Source organism: Nycticebus coucang, chromosome 12, assembly GCF_027406575.1.
Source record: "Nycticebus coucang isolate mNycCou1 chromosome 12, mNycCou1.pri, whole genome shotgun sequence".
In the NCBI taxonomy this organism is placed as follows: domain Eukaryota; kingdom Metazoa; phylum Chordata; class Mammalia; order Primates; family Lorisidae; genus Nycticebus; species Nycticebus coucang.
In genome coordinates, this window is record NC_069791.1 from 55107348 (window position 1) to 55129235 (window position 21888).

General features: G+C 43.2%; 1 protein-coding gene across 4 annotated transcripts in view; it reads right to left on the reverse strand.

The window, feature by feature from the left end:
- Positions 1–5991: 5991 nt before the first annotated feature.
- Positions 5992–21888, reverse strand: part of KCNA6 (potassium voltage-gated channel subfamily A member 6) — a 50247-nt gene continuing 34350 nt past the window's right edge. For 3 of the 4 annotated variants that reach the window (XM_053557802.1, XM_053557800.1, XM_053557798.1), the window contains exon 2: positions 5992–6350. The gene's annotated coding sequence lies outside the window, so the exon portion shown is untranslated. Of the gene's footprint in view, positions 6351–16756; positions 17019–21888 lie in introns of all 4 variants that reach the window. The other variant, XM_053557799.1, reaches the window with a different exon arrangement.

Consider the following 21888-nt stretch of genomic DNA (forward strand, 5'->3'; position numbering starts at 1 on the left):
AGAAACTGAAAACTACTTCTTTATTCCAAGCAATATGTATTCAATATGATTCCAATCAATAATGTGATCCTGTCATGTAGTGATTGGAATGAAGAACTCCTTCTCCCAGATTTGCCTCTAGGGAGAGTCCCCCGCCCCTTCCATTGCCATCCACTTTTTGCTTTTATCTAAGCCCAGGTTGGAATGGAGTGTGAGACACCTCTGAGAGAGGAAATTGGAAATTAAAAGTAGCTCCATGAGGTTGTCTCCCATGCTGCAGACATGCCCCATGCTCCCATGTGCCACAAGCGGATGCTAGCCTGCCCGAAGTAAGCAGGACCAAGAAAGCAACTCCACAGCAAGGAAGCCAACACTGCCAGAGAGAACGTAAACCTCAGCCCTGCATTTGCACTTTTTCAGCCTACTGCTGTGAAATGCACCAATTACTGTTAACATTGTTAAGCACAGAAGAGCTCAGAATCATTTCTGACCAGCTGACTGGTTCTAAGAGACCAATTTAATTGTATTTTAACTGGTATTTTTAAGAGATGCTTCTGCGGGGCAGGAGGACTTTTAATGGGCTTCGACCTATGTGAAGTAGAGAGCTGGTCATGAGCCACAACACAAGAGACAAACTGAACATAGCTCTCTTTATTGCAGGAGGGACCCAGGAGGTCATCCCAGTCAACTTCCTGCTGACAAAGGGGTAAACTGAGGCCCAGAGTTGAAGACTTACACTGTAGGAAAAAAAGATGCACAGGTCACCTTCCCATTTGTCCCTTCCTAACAACAGGTCCAAGTATTTGACCTGGGGAGGATTGAATTCAAAATAATTCAGCCTGATTCTAGGTGGTTTGAGGGGGATTCCAGGAAATCTCTATAACCAAGTAGTATTTGAAATAGAAAATCATTTTTCCCAAAAACGTCTGATCTCTTTACTGTATCATCGCCTGGTCTCTATGGATGATTTTCCTCCACATAGAGCAAACTGGGTCCAAGTACCCAGGATGCCAGGCCTCTGTTAGGGTTTTCAGGGAAGTTTCCTGCTTCCCACTGCTCTGTCGCCTTCCCTGGACGACAGCCTTCATAGGCTGGGGCATTAGAGGAGCCTTTGAAGCTGCAGCTCCCCCCAAACCACATCTGCCTAGAATCTTTGAGCAGCTGTTTGCACATAACACCTCCAGGGGGCAGGCTGCCACCCACTTATTGTAGAAGGGCTGGCTGTGCCTCTGCCAAGGGGAAGAACCCAGCAGCCCCAGAGGAGGGCAGTGCCCCAAATAGATGGCACAGTAGATTAGCTTGATCCTTCCTCCTGAGCTCCCCCTAGGAGGAGCCGCCCTGCTGGTAGACACTCGCTGGTCCGTGCTGGTGGAGCATTGTCAGGAGTCTTCCTCCCAAGAAGGGGCTACGGGCTTTGCTGCCCAGAGATCTTTTTAGAGGAAGTTGTTTTTCATTTGTTTGCTCACGCCCAGCACAGGAAGGCCTTGGCTACTGCCATCTCGATCTCCCACTGTGGGCCTCATGATGAGCAGCAGACCAGAAGCAGGAGCCCCAGGAACGCTGATTGCTACCCAGGAAGCTTCTTCTGGCCACTCTCCCTTCTCTGGGGTTTGCTTTTCTCAATTTATTGGAGGCTGTAGTGTGTAGGTCAACCAGCTGGATGCCCATCTCCAAGATTCTCCAAAACTCCACAACTCCATGTCTGTGACTCCTAAGTGAGCTCACGGGCTCTGGCTCATCCGGGAGGAAGCCAATGGCATTGCTCATAACCTCCCACACTGGGATAGGGCCCCAATAGCCACCAAGCACTTCAGGAGCATGACTGCACTTGACTCTCACAATGCACGTCTGACTCACCTTCTCCTAATCTCTCCCGCTCTACACACTGTGTGTTCCAAGATGGAGCTGAGAGGGACAGGTCATCTTCTGTGGCCCAGACAACCAAAGTGTCCTGACCTAAGGGTTCAATTAGGGCTGTTGGCTTGGTGTTGGAGCCCATGAAAATGAGGCTGAGGACTCCACTCTTCCTCAGCAGAAAAAGAAAGTCTATATGACCCATCCTATAGTATTATAGCAATGATAATAATAAAGGCAGTTAATGCTTACACACGCTTATGGCCAGCGGCACAGTAAGCACTGTACTTCCAGCAACTCACTTAACCATCACAACAACCCTTTGCGGCAGGTGATCCACAAAGCTGCCACTCTTGCCCGGACCCTAGAATCACTTTCATAAGAGCCAGAATCACCTGGCTATTACAAATGCCTGTCATAGAGTGTACATGCTTAACAAGAATTGAATCTACACAGATCTCCCTAGACGAGAGGAGAGGGCTTCCGTTTTCCATCTGGAACCTGGAATCACCCCACCTTCAGTCATCCCTGTGATGGAGTTACAAATCTCAGAGTTACTAAGTGAGAAGTGATATCGGGTCCAATTCCCCATTTCACAGATGAGCCAACTTGGGCGTAAAGACGTGAAGTCTTGTGTGCATCACACAGGGAGTTAGTGGCAGGGCTGGGAATGGCTCCTGGGTCTCCAGACTCTCAGCCCAAAGCTCTTTCCCCTCTCCACCTGTGGCTGCCGGGCATTGAGTGGATGAATAGTACCAAGGTCTCCCCTTCAATGGCCCAGGACTCCCTAGTCATCAGCCAGCCCAACTGAGCTCAGGAGGCAGAATCTTTCTAACACTAGCCTAAGGCACCCAAGGGTGCCCTGGTCAATCAGTTCTCTGCTACCTTACCCAGAAAACAAGACAAGAGTACCCCCCAGCCTGGAATGACACATTCCAAAGACAGGCAGATGGCAGAGAGCAGCCTGGGACATCAGTCCTCACTTGTCCACCCACTCCAGACAAGACCTCCTGGCCCCTCCCCGGGAGTGATGACAGAGATGTTCTCAGCCTCCCACTGGTTTTTCTTCTTTTCCACAGAATGATTTCGGGCCCTTCTGCTGGTGCTGTCCACACACCCACCTTCTCCTTCCCCACTGTCTCCGCCCCAGGCTATTTGGTCCCCTGCTTTCCATTTTGGTGAGGCTTCCATCAGACATGATCGCGGCCTGCCTATCACATCCCCAACCCTCCCCAGAGTGGAAAGAAAACCTTCCAGACTGTCTCTCCCTCCTGCTCTGCAGTCCTAAACTTGGTAGTGGTTCCCTAGTCTCCGGGCACCGTAGGGCTCTCTGGCTACATAGCTTATGGGTGTTCTGTCACTCGGCCAGCACAGAAGCAGACTGCTCCGCTCTGGCCTCAGTGGGGAGGGTGAGGAACATGAACAAGGTAGAAAGTAAGGAGAGAGAGAGAGTGTGTTTGTGTGCGTGTGCAGGGCAAGGAGAGTGAGAGACAGAAAATGAATCACAGACACTCAGATGCCTCCCACCTCAGACGTGGGGTCAGGAAGACAGATGGGGAGGGTCCGTGACAGCTGTCACTGCCCACTGGCTTCCTCCAAAGGAAGGTGTGATGCTGGAAAGTAGAGTCACACTCCAGGAGTCTGCTCTGAAATGCTGGGGGGGTCACCCCACAGGCCAGCCTGGGTATAGGAGGAGATGTGGGGGGAATTGGCCTCCAGCAGCAGCCAGGAAAAGGGCTTCAGCCTCCAGGGCCCTGTTCTTAGCTCAGCCACCTTTGCTTTTTTCCACACATCACTCAAATCCACAACCTTGAAGTCAGCCTTGGCTTCAATTTCTCACACCCCATAACGATTCTTCCTGCTGGCGTCCCCTTCAAAATGACCCAGATCTGTCCTGTCTACATCTTACTCCTCACTACCTCCACTGCTACAGCCTGATCCAAACCACCATGAGCTCTCCCCTAGACTATTCAGCAGCCTCCTAACCGGCAATTCTGTTCAAATGTATGTGCCATCATATCACATCTTCCCTCATATCACGTCACTGTCTTCCCCTCCAGGTTGGAGTACACATGCAAAAGCCTTATAGACCCCAGCTGACCCACCCCACTCTCTACCACTCAGTTAAGTCTGGCCTCAGCTTCTGTTCCTTCCCTTCCTTCTCACTGCCCTCCAGCCACAATGTCCTCCTTGTTAGACCCTGAGCATGCTAGCAGTGCTGCCACCACAGGGCCTTTGCACTTGCTATTCCATGTCTAGATGGTCCCCTCTTTGACTTCCCTCTCTCTGCTCTTTCTTTTTTTTTTTTTTTTTGTAGAGACAGAGTCTCACTTTACTGCCTTCGGTAGAGTGACTTGAGGTCACAGGACTCACAGCAACCTCTAGCTCTTGGGCTTCCGCAATTCTCCTGTCTCAGCCTCCCAAGCAGCTGGGTCTACAGGCGCCGGCCACAACGCCCTGCTACTCTCTGCTCTTTCTAAAAACATTACCTTGCAGTTCACATTTTCCTTGTCTCTCCTATTTTAAGCTACTCCCCCACCCCCACACATACATGGTTGAATTCTACAGCCTCCTTTCTTGATTTTTCTCTAATGTCTGTATACTCAGCTACCATAGATACAATGTATTTTAGTTACTTATGGTACTGTTTACCTTTGTCCCCAGGCAGAACTTAACCTTCATGAAGGTACAGGTTCTTGTTGCTTTGATTCATTAGTGAATCTCCAGCACCTAGAAAAGCACCAAGCACATAGTAGGCACTCAAAGAATGCTTGTTGAATGAATGAACAAAGGAATATTAGACACAGTTTTGGAAACAGACCCTCACAACAGGGGCTTATTAACAGAGGGCTTTATAACAGAGTTATTAGGCTTATTTAATAAGAGGAGAAGCTGGCAGGAAAAAGTGTGTGTGTGTGTGTGTGTGTTACAGGGATATTTGACAACCACTTTCGCTGGTAGTAAACAACATGTGAGCCCTTGCTTATATGTACGTAAATGTTTTGACTGCATGCATTAACAAGTGCCAACACTTCATTCATTCACTTCCTCGTTCACTCATTCCCACACTCATTCATTCACCAGACATTCTATGACAATTTTGTGTCAGGTGCTCTGCTGGACATCAGGTGGACTCGTAGCTAAGAACACCATCCCTGTTACTAAGACTTCTGCAGTATGGTAACGAAGCTCTGGCAATGAAGATAATTTGGGCAGGTCTAGGCATTAAAACAAACTAGAACCTCATAAGAATACCTAATTAGAAAAGTAAACCCAGTGCAAGAAAATCTTCCTAATGTGTTTCGTCACTAAAAGGAAAAGATGTTTGGGTGAATGGCCACCAGTGGGAATGCTCCCCTTCAGAGATCCTGGAAGAGTACAAGGCTTCCCAGAAGGAATATCATGGCCCTACCACTCAGGACAGGCCAAGAGTGGGCAGCTGTCAGCTACAGGCAGAGCACTGTGGGCTACTAGACACCATATCCCTATTGCCCCTGGGAGAGCATGGGCCCTGGGAAGTCCATGTGAAAGAAAACTCTGGCCTTGATATGTGCCCAGTCACATAATACCTAAAAAAGGTGGACAGTGGGCAGGGCCAGGTGCAGTGGCTCATGCCTGTAACCTAGCACTCTGGGAGGCAGAGGCAGGAGAGTTGCTTGAGGTCAGGAGTTCAAGACCAGCCTGAGCAATAGCAAGATCCCATTTCTACAAAACATTGGAAAATTAGCTGGGTGTCATGTAGGTGCCTGCAGTCCCAGCCACTCAGGAGGCTGAGGTAGGAGGATTACTTGAACCTAGGAGTTTGAGGTTGTTACGAGCTACACTGATGCCATGGAACTCTAGCCAAGGTGACACAGTGAGACTCTATTTTGAAAAGAAAGAAAAAGAAGAAAAGAGGTGGATAGCACTTAACCATGAATTACACATTTTGCCTTCTTGGAAAATGCCCCCATCAATAAGTCAGCCCACTGCAGACAGGGTGATCACGCACTTTCTCTGGTGACCTGTGGGTGGCTGGCACATCCTCACGTGCAGTGAGGACACCCAGGAGCTCTGTAATCTCAGGTGTCGGCCTGAGATTTGTCACAACCACTAGACTAGTCTGCCTAACTTAGCTACTGATGTTTTCACACAGCATAACACACGGCCTCGGGGACTTTGTCATGTATTTATTTGTTATTCGTCCACAGCCACCTTTCTCCTGGGTGGGTCTGCAGCACAGCCATGCACCTTCTGTGATCCCCTGACCTCCCCATACCTTGGCTCTTTTTCTCACACCACCAGCTTTCACCCTCCTCCTACAGCCTCCCCCCAGCATTCTGGGCCCCGTCTTTAACACCAGCGGATCTGATCTCAGCATTTTCTGGCCTGGTCATTGCTCCTGGAAGGCCACCAGAAGGATGTCACACTAGATCACCCAAGGAGGGGTTTCATCTTCTGAAGAAGTTGAGGGTCCAGCTGCTATCAGAAATGTATGCGTAGGTCTCCTTGCTAAGACCACGGTGCCAGGATTTTTCCTGCCAGGGAAGAATCAAAAGAAAAGGAATAGCTATCAGTATGATGGTGAAGTGCATGAGTGATGGAGCCAAGAACCCTGAGAGCACCAGCTTATTCCTCACCCTCTGGCCTTTGCCCAGTGATCCCCTGCCAGGTCCCTATGCCTGAGCTCAGTGGCTTACTAACCCTGTCTATAAATCCCAGCGGACTCACTAGGACCCCAGCAACTGATCAATACCTACTGGGCACATGCATCCTGCAGCCACTTCTGCGCACATTGTCTGTAAGATTCCGACCTTAACTGTCTACCTTTAATGGTCTCCCCAAGAATCTAGTCCAAGCCATTTGCTTGACTTCAGGCCCTGTAAAGGCAGCCTCATTTGATCTCTCCAGTCCCTGCCCCCAACACCTCTCCCATCCACGTTGGTCACAGGGGCCCATCTCGGATTTTCAGTATACATCTCCATAAGCATGTTCCTCCTCCCTGGAAGAGTGCTTGTCACAGCCTGGCTCCTGCCTTCCCTCACCCGTCCGAATGCTCTTGATTCTCCCTCCCACTTTGCAAATTCCTAGAGTCTTAGGGCACCTCTCTAGGCCCAGCTGAGCCCTCCCTCCTTCAGCCTTCTCCCCATTCCATGAGCCTCTCTGCCCATCCCCAGCATGACTGATCTCTCTCTGCTCTGACTTCCTGCTGTCTTTATGGTCTGGCCCACATGATATGTATGTAGCTGTTTTCTGTCAGAAATTTATGTGAGATTTGTGGCCCAAAGTCTTGGTTCACTGTCTTCCTTTACCATGCCCCAGGCAAAGAAAATTAAATGGCTCATTTATCATCCCTGATGCCATGCATATATCTCCCTGACAACCACAAAGCACTTTACCAGAAAGCTGGGGTCTGGCTAAACAAACAAACCCAAAATCACCTGCATCTCTCTTTTTGCGAAGCAAAGGTGATGATGATTAGGTATGTTCTAACCTTTTTTATGGCTACTACAATAACCAGGTGTTTCTAAGACTGCTTTAGAAAAGGGAAAGGCTTACAAAAACTTCAGTTAACATTATTAATGGGCCGGTCCAGTAGACTCCTGCATATTTAAAACATTTAATATTTGTAACTGCAATTATTTGGGAGCAAGCCCAATCCAAGGTCATAACATAGAGTAATTTGTAATCTTACTAAAGCACAAATATAACTCAAAAGCACTCTGCAAGCCTGGTGTTCATAGGCGTTTGCCTGGTGACTAAGTGACACTATCTTGCCTCCGACAAAGACGTTACCAGGGTCTTCCTACTGGCTCTGTCAGCATGCCATTACTCCTGATAAGGGGCTAAAAATGAAAACAACAACAACTAAAAAACCTTCCCTTTTTTTGTGAAATTCCATTGACCACTAAGTGAAAGATATCACTTCAGCAAATGGTCAAAAGATAACATTTTTGGTTTGAAAGTAAAAGAAATCTCATAACTCTTCCCACCCATGCTTATAGGAAAACCTGGGCTAGCACTTCTGCATTCACAAGCATAGAGCTGTGTCACTGGACACAACTTCCAAATGCCAAGGGCCTGCCATAGGCTCAGCTTTCTTGCTATAAATGTAAATTACACATTGAAAGTTTTATTCTTAGGTGGCTCTTATGGCGCCACCTACAGCGTGTTCTGAGGACATTCACTGTGATTTTCACATCAGCCTGAAGGAACCCTCACTGGGGAAGTCCATCAGACCTAGAGCTGGGTATATTTCAGAATAACGAAGAGTAAATAATAAATGTCTTACCACAAAAAAATAAGTAATTGAGGAGATGTTTATGTTCATCAGTTTGATTTAAGCATTCCACCTTGTATATCAAATCCTCATAATGTACCTCATAAATGTATACAGTGATGATTTAATAAATAAATAATGACAGATGAAAAGCAGAGAACTTGTTTGGGCTCTGTCCTGAAATCCTACTAAAATAACAGTAATGGAAATTTTTACAGAGGGCAGGAAGGGTTAAAGTTAAAATGAAAAATAAGCCAGGACAGTGGATGAAATAATTCAAGGCCAATTTGCAGACGGCTGGAGGAACAGCATTTGACTTTTAAAATCTGGGTAATAAGTGGGTAATCCTGTTGATAAGTGAGATATAAGTTTATTTACCCCCATGAAACCAGTAAAGGCTTAGGAGGTGGAGGTATCAGGCATCACCGAAGCCAGTGGAAGGGCAGAGCTAATCACTGGCTGCAGCTAGACACACCCTTCCAGGTTCCCTCTGCAGCCTCACAAAGCCAAGCATGTACTCATCCCGCCACCCTATCAAAAGAGGGGAAGTTTCTTTGGATAACATGGATCAGAAAGGCCTGGACTGGCGGACAGCTGGCACTCTGTAAGGCAGGGGTGAGGGACTGGACGGAAAGCAAGGGCATAAAGAGTGGAAAGTCCACAGGCAGAATGGGGACGCGGTCAGCCACCCCCCTGCTCTGCTCCCATAGTGATGTCAAGTAAGTAACTGGAGAAATTTTTCCTGGAAAAATCAAAGGATTTCAAGAGAAAAGGAATACCAACATTGATATCTGGAGCTCACCACTCAACAAGTCCCACAGATACAGAGCTTCCCATAAGCTTACGAGTACTTCACTCTTGAAAATCAACAGAGATCCTCAGATTACAAGCATCTAAGGAAAGCCTTCCACAGGTGAAAAACAATGACAGAAACTCAGAGGCAACAGAAAATTCCAGAAGTGTGGGGGGCGGGTAGGGGGGATATCCTCCAAACATATTAAAAAACCTTCAGATAAATAAGACGGAATATTTTATCCATGAAATAAGAGCAGGCTGCTACAAAAATGGAACTATCCAAAGGAAGAAAAGAATTCTTGTTAATTGAAAATATGCTAGCCAAAATGAAAACTTTAAAAGAAAAGCTAGAAGGTAAAATAGAGGAACTCGCCCAGAAAGCAGAACAGAATTATAATGGAGAAAAGGGGAGAAAAAAAAAAGAAAGAAATATGAGAACCAGCCCAGGATTTCCAAAATATGATTAATATAATCCTAGAAAGAGAAAACAAGCAAAGGGATCAAATAAATAATGAAAGAAAATGTTCCAGTATTGAAAAACATGCATTTCCAGACCAAGAGCGCTCAATGAACACCCATGAGATGGATAAAGATAGACCTATTTCAGGATACAGCATCAAGAATTTCAAATATAGGATGGCATCAGATTTTATCAAAAGTATCACTAGGAGCTAGAAGATAACAGAAGCAATTGCCAACCTAAAGTGCTGTCTTCATCCAGGCAGGGAACCAGTGTGGGAAGTCCTTGATCACTAATTAAGGGGCGCCCCAGAACAGTGGTCAGGCAGCAGGCCTCGTCCACACCGCAGCAAGATGACAAAGAGACAGAGGGGTTCCAGCAACAAAAGACGAAGGTCAGAGCCTTGTGTGTCTTCATCGACTAGGATGAGGTTTGAGTTCCTGGTGGCAAGTTTTCTGAACCCCCCCTCCATTTGAGTATCAAACAGTGATAGATGTATGACAAATTAAGCAAAGAAAAAGAAGATATTTAAGAACTCAGAGGAAAATAAAAAGTAGTACAAGAAAGGAAACCACAGTCCACTATGTGGTTCAAGGAGGAATAATATTTACACCGTCATAATAAAGTACAACTGAATAATGTGCTAATAAACAGCGTGGTGTTTATACGATAGTAGGCTGGGAAGGGTGCGTGTCTATAGCGTGGAGAGCGACGGTGGGTGGTGTACGAAAGCTAAGTCCTCATCTCTCATAGTAGGAAGTTAATTTTTCTAAGACCTAAAAAATAAAAATTAAAGAGCAACGTTAATGTGTTCTAGGCTGAGCATCTACCCTGTTTCCCCGAAAATAAGACACTGTTAGGTGTGCTCCCAAAGATGCGCTAGGTCTTATTTTCAGGGGACGTCTTATCTTTCCTGTAAGTAGGTCTTATTTTCGGAGGATGTCTTATTTTCGGGGAAACGGGGTATAATCCAAACATACAAAATGTGACATGCTCCAAAATCTGACATTTTTTGAGCACTGACATGATAGTGACACCTTTGCCTTCTGATGGTTCAATCTATCAATCTTATTTCCTGCACAAAATTATGTAAAATATTGTATGCAATTACCTTCAGGCTATGTGCATAAGGTAATATGCAAGGTAAATGAATTTCATGCTCAGACTCAGGTCTCCTCCTCGAGTCATCTCATTATGTATACGCAAATATTCTAAAATTTAAAAAAATAAAAAATCTGAAATACAGAGCAGAGAGAGGGAAGGAGGGAGGGGAGTGGGGCCTCAGTGACACATATTGTGCCCTCAATGAATCACCAACAAAAAATAAGCATCCAAAATACAAAACATTTCTGTTTCCCCAACCTGTTTGACCCCACCCAACAAGAAACAAGCCAATAAACTAGAAAACATATAGTCCAGGAAAACGGCCCAGCATAGATGTGGTGGAAAATGAATTTCCGGGACACCAGCCCTGTGGAGGCAGAGAAAAAGCAGGCAAGACAGAGTCGAGAAATGGAAGCCTCCAGCAGAAAAAAATGGAATGAAACAGAGAGCCTGATGTGTTTGGTCTCGTGGGAAATGGTGCATAGAGCAGTTTCCCAACTCCGTTGGAGAGTCTGGAAATAATTACAAGTAGGAGCACAGAAAATTAAGCAGGTGAAGAAAATGAGATAATTATTAAAATGTTTACATGAGATTAAATGAACATTATCATAATATACTGCTTGACAATGCAGAAAATATTTGGTAATGATAATCACAGAAACACTGAAGAGTGATTTAACCAAAACATTAAGTGGGAGGCAAATGTAAAGGTCTTAGCAAAATAACTAAGAAAATGCTACAAAAGCTATGTTAACTAATGTGATGAAAATGTGTCAAACAATCTATGAACCAAGTGTATGGTGCCCCACGATCATACCAATGTACACAGCTATGGTTTAATAAAAATAAATAAATAAATAAATAAAAAGACAGTGGTACAGGCACGTGGCTTCATAAAGACAAGAGGTGCTGTCCACTCACCAGAGTCAAAGTCCTCCTAGCAGCCCACAGGCCCTGCACAAACTGTCACCCTACCTTACCTCCCTAATCTACCCCATATGCTGTCCCCTCAGTCACCTTGTTCCAGCCATAAAACTCTCATTGCTGTTGTGTTTTTCAGTTACATCACACACACACCCCCCAGCACCTTGGCACCTGCTGGTCCCTTCACTTAGCATACCCTTCCCCCCAGAGCCACGGAGTTCCCTCCTTCAGGTCCTTGCCCATCTTCTCGGCAAGGTCCCGCCCTTCTCCCACTCCCTTATTTAACATTGAATTTCTTCCCCGACGTTCTCCAGCTCATCCCTACTGCTGCTTACTTTTTCCCATATTATTCATAATCATCTCATATAAAGCGCCACCTCTATGTAATGAGATTGATAGAAGGATATTTTATTTTATTTGCTCACTCTCCCCACCTGCATGAAATCTCCGTGAGGACAGGCAATCTTGTTCACTACCCATTTCTATAACTTGTTCACGGATGTATGCTTAGAACAGAGTGACTGGCCTACAGTAGTTGCCTTAGAAATATTTGTTAAGTGAAAAAAATAAATCAAGAAATAGCAACATACGTGTGCATTTACTGAGGAAAAAACACAGGTAAATACCTGATAAACTGTTAAAATACTTGAAAGTGGTTCCTCGAGGACGTGGCTTCTTGGTAAGAAGAGAGACAAAAGCATGCCAGCTTTCCTAAGGACCCTTAGACTACTGCTTTGCTCTTCAAACCAGGTGCGTGTGTTACAGGCAGGCCTCGGGTTACAAACAAGATAGGTTCTGTAGGTTTGTCCTTGAGTCAAATTTGTATCTAAGTTAGAACAGGTACATTCACCTATTACTTGTAATAGCCTCTATTTGTAGATGTGAGTTGTATGTTAGTCAAACGTTTGTAACTCAGGGACTTACAGTAATAGTCTCCATGCCTAAGTGTGAGTTATACGTAAGTTGGATATTTGTAACTTGGGGATTGCCTGTACTTCATAGAGATTAAAATGGGCTGGGTGCAGTGTCTCCTGCTTGTAATCCCAACACTGCTGGAGGCCAAGGTGGGAGGACTGGTTAAGGCCAGGAGTTTTAGACCAGCCTGGGAAATACAGCAAAACCCTGCCTCTATAAAACAATTTTAAAATTAACATAGCAGGGTGGCTCATGCCTGTAGTCCTAACTTCTTAGGAAGCTGAAGCAGGAGATCACTTGAGCCCAGGAATTCATGGTTATAGTGTGCTATGATCATGCCCCTGCATTCTAGCCAGGGCAACAGAGTAAGACTTTGCCTCTAAAAAAAAAAACAAAAAAGTAAAATGATTATTTAAATATGCTTACTGTTTAAACCCCCCATCCAACATTTAATTCCAAAACCAAAACGAAGTGACTCTTAGATTACCTATTACTTTGTGTCATGAGGGCCTAGAAGTCATCATCTGATTGCCTACCCCTTTCTCTCTAATCCATCACCTCCGTCCCACCCCCAAGTCCTGAAGCTCTCGTCTCCCCCATAGTTCTCAAATCTATTTAGCTCTTTCCATCTCCATCACTGTTGCTCTAACAATATCTTTCACCCAGTCCACCTGAATCCAGCCAGTCCTCCAATCCATTACACCCTGGCAAATACAAAGCTGATTATATTACCCCACCACTTCAACCTGCCTACAGAATTCCCCTGCTCCCAGGCTGAAGCTACAACTCTTCACCCGTGGACCTAGCTCCCTGGTTGCCCTTGTCCATATCCACCGTGTTTCCCCATCACAGGACCTCTGGACATGCTGTTCCCCTGTATAGGATGCATTTCTTACCTCTTTTGACTATTTACCTCCTGCTCATCTTTCAAATATCAGCTAAACAGCCATTAAGTCAAATTCCCCTATTTTAGGATCTTACAGCAGTTCTGTGGATATCAGTCCCTAGAAACACTCCCCACAGTTGTAATATTAAAGTTGGGCTTATAAGATGAACATCTGCAGCTCAGCGCCTGTAGCTCAAGTGGCTGGGGCGCCAGCCACATACACCATAACTGGTGGGTTCAAATCCAGCCTGGGCCCGCCAAACAATGACAACTACAACTTAAAAATAACCAGTCTTGTGGCAGATGCCTGTTGTCTCAGCTATTTGGGAGGCTGAGGCAAGAGAATCACTTAAGCCCAAGAGTTTGAGGTTGCTGTGAGCTGTGATCCCACAGCACTCTACCCAGGGTGACAGCTTGAGACTCTGTCTCAAAAAAAAAGATAAACATCTGCCTCTACCATCAACATCCACACACACACAGAGACAGTTGTAAGGGCCACAAAAGGAGGAAACCATTTGCTTCATTTATCAGTATATCCAGTGCCTACTACATTGTAGGAGCTCAGTAAATACATGCGGAAGAATTTGTTTGAAACATTCTGTTTTACCACTGCAACAAAAATATGTATTGCTTGGATTTAAATAACATTTATTCATCTCTCTTATCTCTACCCTAAAATTCTAGGACATGGAGATTGCACATTTTTCTTTTAAATCCCTGGCTCCCTCTCCACTCTCTCCTACCAGTCACCGTCTTCATACATAATTTCTAGAAGTGGAAATTTACTGACATAAAGTATGCAAAAGATGTCGTGTTGTACGGGGGTTCTATCCTGGAGAGCTAACATGGTGTAAAATCCTCCCCGACACTCTGCCTTGGAGACATAATCACTGATGATATATTTCCAGCATTTCACACTTGCAGTTTAAATATGTTACCTTTCTTCACAATTCAACACGCAGTCAATTGGCTGAATTCCAGTTAACATCTGATTGAGGCTAAATATTCAGCACTTCAGGCAAATCTAATGATTTTCGTCTTGTTTCAACTCTATTAAGTTTTAACACCTGAGCTTTGCGCTGTAGATTTATCTACTTTCCCCTTGTTTTGATAAAATGAGGGCAAAATGTACAATAAAACCACCAAATTATGCACACATATTCTTAGACAGAAAAGATGGGAATAGTGGCTGACAAGACCACTGGGAGAAGGACCATTTATCAGCTAGCACACAAAATCCCAAACTCAGCATGAGATGGGGCCTTCAGGGGTTGATACTAAACTTGAACATCTAATGTTGAGCACCACTTATTTACACTCCTAATACAATTAGGGACTGCCTGATAATTCAATGTTAATTTAGCCCTTTGCTGAGTAAAATGAGTTTAAATTCATCCTTTTTTATCTTTCTACTTATTTAGGACTATATGATAAACTAAATATTTGCTTGAAAGTTCCTTCCAAAGAGTAAAATGATCAGGTTGTCTTCCTTTAAATTAACACCCCTTCAGACACAAGGTCTTGGACAATCTGAACTTTTTTATGTTTGCAATAGAATACAATTGAACAGTTAAGAATCCTCCTTGCATATATTTTTTAAATACTCCATCTTCTGCTCCCTAGTCAGTCTCTGGCAATAGTTATTGGGGGCCACATCTTTAAATGGGCCCCACACCCCAGAGTTTGGGCCATGCCATATTGGCAGGGAAGAATCCCAGCCATCCTTCTTTGCTGGACCCAGCCCATTCCACTGATCATCATTATCTCATCATCTATGCTCCATAACTTGGCATCGTTTTGGAAGTTAGACTTAAGAGCTGTTTTCCCGATCATTCTGCTAATTCTTTTTTTTTTTTTTTTTTTGGTTGGGGATTGAGTGTACAAAAAACCAGGTTACACTGATTGAATTTGTTATGTAAAGTCCCTCTTATAATTGTGTCCCTCCCCCAAAAGGTGTGTCACACCCGTGACCCCCACCCCTTTCCCTCTCTTTGCTCTCCTCCTCCCCCCCACCATGTACTAGGTCATTAATTGCCCTCATATCAGAATTGAGGACATGGGATTCTTGCTTCTCCATTCTTGTGATGCTTCACTAAGAATAATGTGTTCCACTTCCATGCAGGTTAATACAAAAGACATAACATCTCCATCTTTTTTAATAGCTGAATAGTATTCCATGGCATACATATACCACAGCTTATTAATCCATTCCTGAGTTGATGGGCATTTAGGCTGTTTCCACATTTTGGTGATTGTAAATTGAGCTGTGATAAACAGTCTAGCACAAGTGTCCTTGTGGTAAAAGGATTTTTTTCCTTCTGGGTAGAAGAAAATCCATGGGATTGCAGGATCACATGGGAGGTCTAGCTTGAGTGCTTTTAGGGTTCTCTATACTTCCTTCCAAAAAGGTTGTACTAGTTTGTAGTCCCACCAGCAGTGTAAAAGTGTTCCCTTCTCTCCACATGCATGCCAGCATCTGCAGTTTTATGATTTTATGTCTGGGCCATTCTCGCTGGGTTAGATGATATTTCAGGGTAGTTTTGATTTGCATTTCTCTAATAGATAGGGATGATGAACACTTTTTCATATGTTTGTTAGCCAATTTCTGCTAATTCTTACTGATATAGAATGTGTCATCCCTTGAACCCTTGAGCTGCATAAAACGTCCTGTTCCTTTTGACCATGTTACCAAATCCCTGTGCATTTTCTAAGAGGTGGAGAAGTGGTATACAACAAGTGGTCAGAGCACTCTCAAGGCTTATGTTCACCATGATCTTTAAGAGCATATATACATCATAATCAATTAAATGCAAGTTAAATAAGATCAATCAAACCAATAGTTTCCCTCTCCAATTAGAATATTCAGGGATGACATAAACACACTCATGCAGAACTGGAGATTTCTTCTATCAGTTTGTTCCTTAACTTCTATAACCATTCATTATAATGTTTCAAGATGGAGTTTTTTTCTGATCCTCAAAAAGTACACACTCATTATAAACAATTAATGCACTTCAGAAAACTATAAAAACAAGAAATGTAAAATCACGCACTTCCCTTCTACCTAGAAAAACCACTTTGCCTTTGAAGTCACAAAAATCTGGTCTTAGTCCAGTGACTTCTTTGGTGGCCCCATCTGATCAATGGAAAACATAATTGAAGCTGCCACACAGAATGAGGACTTAAGATACAATGCTGGGATAAGGCACAGTGTTCGATATGTCAGTGTGCACTTTTTATGTTTCTACAAAGTGGATTTTGTGTGCTGAACAATGATTTAGAAAATGCATTGCTTCAATAAATAAATGCAGTTAACCCTTGAACAATGCAGGGGTGTCAACCCCTGTGCAGTCTAAAATCTGAGCATAACTTTTGACTCCCCCAAAACTTAACTACAAATAGCCTGCTGTTGACCAGAAGCCTTATCAATAACAAAAAGCCAATTTGATGCATATTTTGTATATGTATTCTTACAATAAAGTAAATTAGAGAAAAGAAAATATTAAGAAAATCATAAGAAAGAGAAAACATATCCATTATCCATTATATGGAAGTGCATCTTAAGGGTCTTCATCCTCACCGTCGTCATCCTTAGCAGGCTGAGGAGGAGAAGGAGGAGGAGGGGTTGGTCTTGCTGCCCCAGGGTGGCAGACATGAAAGAAAATCCATGGATAAATGGACATGGACAGTTCAAACTTGTGTTGTCCAGGAGTTAACGGTACTCAATTTATTAAGATTATAAATCTTTAAATCAAGTTCTTCTTTAAGCTTTTGAGTTCAGCTTGCAGATTGAAGAGTTCACCTTTTTTTTTTTCTTAACAGAAGTCTAAATTCCTTAAGAGCTGTAGAGAGCAATATAAGAAGAGGAGAACACTTTCAAGGATATGTGTTATGAACCAAATGTTGTGTTTCCCCAAAATTGATATGCTAAAGCCCAAACCCCTAGGGTGACTGCATTTGAAGATAAGACCTCTAGGAAGTAAACTTAAAGTTACATGAGGTCATGGAGGGTTGGGCTGGTTTGATGGAATTAGTGTCCCCATAAAAGAAGGAGGAACACTAGAGGAAAGGTCACATACAGGCACAAGGAGAAGGCGGCAGTCTGCAAGCCAGAAAGAGAGTCCTCACCAAAACCAATTTGCTAACACCTTGATCATGGAATTCTAGCCTCCAGAACTGTTACAAAATTTATTTTTGCTGTTGAAGTCATCCAACAAAGTCATCATCAACCAAATACCTGTGCTATTTAATTATGGAGCCTGTAACAACTGATACAATAGGAGAAAAAAGAGTCCTCCCCTACACCTGGAAAAAAAGGGATTAGCAGTTAGCAGAAGGGAAAGAGAAGAGACCCACATACCACTAGATTGTAGCATCTTGAGAGATGCCAGATTTTGGAGGGAATTGCTACTTGATGTAATGACCTTACTGGCTTTGAAGCATAAGACTCCCAGCATGAAATCTGCAGAAACACTACCAGGTATGGGAACTGAAATTTATACCTTGCCTCGTGGTTGCCAGATTTAGCAAATAAAAGACAAGATCCCCAGTTACATTTGAATGTCAGATTGTTTTGCAATATCTGGGACAATATTTGTCCAATATTTGTCAATATTTGTAATATTTAGGACATTATTTATCTGAAATTCAAGTTTAATTGGGCTGACAACCCTACCCAGTACAAGTACAGTATTCTAGAGGACAATCTAGTAACCCCTGTTGAAGTCTTAAAAGCATACATAATCTTTAGCATAGAAATTCCATTTCTGAGAATTTACTCACAAGAAACAATAAGGTAAAAGGTAAACATGCACAGTTAAGAATACTTATCAATGCATTATTTGTAATCATTAAAATTGAATTATTAGAAGAATGGTTAAATAATTATGGCATTTCTTTTCAAATGTATGCATCCGTAAAAGTTTAAATTTTGTGGTCTATATTTATTATTAACAAGAAAGGATGTCCAGAATCCATCGTTAAATTTTAAAAAGTAATAATTTTAAGTTTGCTATTATTTTTTAATAAGAGAAATGTTTATTTTTAAATACCATGTACATGGGGAGAATCACAAGAATGATTCTCCCTAAGTTTTATTTTATTTTTAACTAAGTGTACTAATATGTACAAGCAGCACACACACACATATACACACATTCCTTCTTTTTTATATATACATAAAAAAACTGGAATAATTATGCCACAGTGTTGGCGTAATTGGATAATCCAATTATCTTTGGATTGTGGAATCATTGGTTATGTTTACTTTGCTCTATACTTTACACATATATTAATAATCATAATAAAACAATGAAACAATTACAATTTTGAAAAAAGTGCTAGTAACTTTTAGAAAGTTATGTAAAAACATTCTTTGGTAATTCTACAATCTTTTTTTTTTTTTTTTGAGACAGAGTCTCAAGCTATCAATCACCCTGGGTAGAGTGCCTTGGCATCACAGCTCACAGCAACCTCAAACTCATGGGTGTAAGCGATTCTCTTGCCTCAGCCTCCCAAGTAGCTGGGACTATAAGTGTTTGCCACAATGCCCAGCTTTTGTTTTGTTGCAGTTGTTATTGTTGTTTTAGCTGGCGCAGGCCAAGTTTGAACCCACCACCCTTGGGGCATGTGGCCAGAGCTATAATCACTGTACTACGGGCACCGAGCCAATTCTATAATCTTATAATCTAAGGCAGTGAGTCCATGGGTAGATCCAAAAATTCCTTACCTAAATTCCTGGACATGTTCCACATCCTATACTAGTGCTACTTTATGACAGCTATGCATCTTTCTCACACTATAGAGAACTTGGATATAGTAGATATTTGCCATTTTTATGTATTTATGTATTTATCTATTTATTGACAAGGAGGGCAATAGGGCAGTATTACCTTTTTGGCTACCCAACATCCATTTTATCCATTCTTTTAATTATAGAGCACAAATGTTCCCCTGCAAGAAGCTTCTTAGTCTAAGTTCTTTGGGTAAAACTGACTCCAACCCTGGCTCCAAGAGTGTGCATGTAACTTAGATGCATCTGGTAAAAGTACACTATTCCTCTGGTCTAATAATTTGGCCAAGAATGAGCATGAGATGAAATTCTGACCAATGAAAATCAGATCCTGTTCTTTGTCAGGTCAACAAAAGCACTTTTTATTGGACCAGAATCTAGGAGGGTGTTTACCTGGAGTTACTAGCCATCTTGCCACCATTAGAAGTCAACATGGAGAGCAGAACTGCATCAAGAAAGACAAAAAAGAGAGGCGGAGCAAGATGGCAGCCAAGTAACAGCTTTCTTGCATCTGGGCACCGTGAGTCTGGGGAGATAGAACTCCAGGCATCTCTGGCTGGTGGGATCTGCCTATCATCACCCCTGCAAGGATACAGGGAGTCAGCGAGAAACTTCTGGACCCCAAGAGGAGGACTAAAACAGTGGAAAACTGGCAAGTGGTCATGTATATTTAATTGGTCTAAACCTGCCCGCAACTGTAAGTTCAGTAGCAGCGAGACTGCAAACCAGAAAGGCCTTACCTGTGAACTGTTTTGGTGTCTTTGGACTTGGCACTCAGTTGAACTGCCTTGGGGAGAGCCTGAGCCGGAGTGCGGAGAACTTTGGCCATTGTCTAGGGCCCCAGTCTGAGCCGCTGAGCCAGACGGAGCAAATGGTGTTTGGCAGTGGGTCACAGGGAGCCATTGTGAGCAATCTGCCCCAGCAAGCTCCGCCCTCAGGGTCACAGAGCTAGAATTGGGTGGGAGCTGGTAACCCAGCGACCAAATAGCCTAAGGGCGGGGTCTGAGCCGCCTTGCAGCCCTAACCCTCAGGGGCAGAGTGAGACCAGTTTTGGCACACTGGGTAAGTGGATAGCCACTTCACCAGTGATTCCAACGACAAGCACTGTCCTGGGAAAGCTTCTGTTCAGCAAGTGAACAAGTTCAAAGTGTCTTTTAAGTGGGCTGAAGAGAGATTTAGGGTGTCTGCCTGCTGGGGTTTGAGAAATCAGCAGCCTCCAGTCGTATCAGAACTGTGATTAACATCTCATACCCCAGACCACGTGCTTCCCAGACAATATTCAATAACATATACATACTGCTTTGGTTTTGGTTGTGTTTTTTTGTTTTGGTTTTTTTTTTTTGGTTTGGTTGGGTTTTTTTGTTTACTTTGATGTTGTTGATGTTGTTTTGTTTTTTAATTTCAACCTTTTCCATACAGATCCTTTTTCTTTCTCAATTTTTCTAGTTTAATTATAATTTCCCATTGCTGTCTTTTTCAATAGTTATAACTTCATTTTTGCTAGTGTTTCTACTGCTATTATTTGGTTTTTCACCCAATTTTATCCCGTAAAGTTTTCTGTTTGCTTGTTTTGGTTTGATTTATAGCATTTTTGTCTTTCCTCTCTACTGGGTGGAGGTGGGGTACTGTGTCTGATCAGGTTAGCAAAGAGCTACCGACTTCAAGGGAACCACCCAACTGGGCACCCCCAGAAGGTGGGATTTTTTTAAGGTTGTGTCAAAGTACCCTACTGTACACCTATATTGTTCTGTCTCCCTCTTTCTGTGCCTCTCTTCTTTTTGTCAATATTCCTTTTTCCCACCCCCTCTCCTTTCTCTATATTTCTTTTTTTCTTATCACTCAGTCCTCCTTTCTTTCATCCCTTTTTTGCTCTTCAACCTTCTCACCCTTCTGGTCCTGTAACCCTTAGTCCACAGGCACGAGAACTTAAAGAGCAAGAGGAAGTGAAAGGAAAATTAGGGCAAGGAAACAGATAAAAGAAACCACTCATGAGGAAGAATCAGCAGAAAACTCCAGGCAACATGAAGAACCAGTCCAGAACAACCCCACCAAGGGACCATGAGGTAGCTACTGCAGAGGATTCCACCTATAAAGAAATGTTAGGAATGACAGAAAGGGAATTTAGAATACACATGTTGAAAACAATGAAAGAAATGATGGAAACAATGAAGGAAACTGCTAATAAAGTGCAAAATAACCAAAAGGAAATCCAAAAACAGAATCAAATAAGAGATGAACGATATGAAGAATATAAAAAGGATATAGCAGAGCTGAAGGAACTGAAACAGTCAATTAGGGAACTTAAAGATGCAATGGAAAGTAGCAGCAACAGGTTAGACCATGCAGAAGAAAGAATTTCAGACGTAGAAGACAAAGTTCTTGAGATAACTCAGATAGTAAAAGAGGCAGAAAAGAAGAGAGAGAAAGCAGAACGTTCACTGTCAGAATTATGGGACTTTATGAAGCGTTCCAACATACGAGTTATAGGAATTCCAGAAGGGGAAGAAGAATGCCCCAGAGGAATGGAAGCCATACTAGAGAATATTATAAAAGAAAATTTCCCAAATATCACCGAAGATTCTGACACACTGCTTTCAGAGGGATATCGGACCCCAGGTCGCCTCAACTCTAACTGAGCTTCTCCAAGACACATTGTGATGAACCTGTCCAAAGTCAAGACCAAAGAAAAGATTCTGCAAGCTGCCAGGAGTAAGCGCCAGTTGACCTACAGGGGCAAATCCATCAGAGTGACCGCAGACTTCTCTAATGAAACTTTCCAAGCAAGAAGACAATGGTCATCTACCTTTAATCTACTTAAACAGAACAATTTTCAGCCCAGAATTCTGTACCCTGCTAAGCTAAGCTTCAAAATTGATGGAGAAATCAAATCATTTACGGATATACAAACATTGAGGAAATTC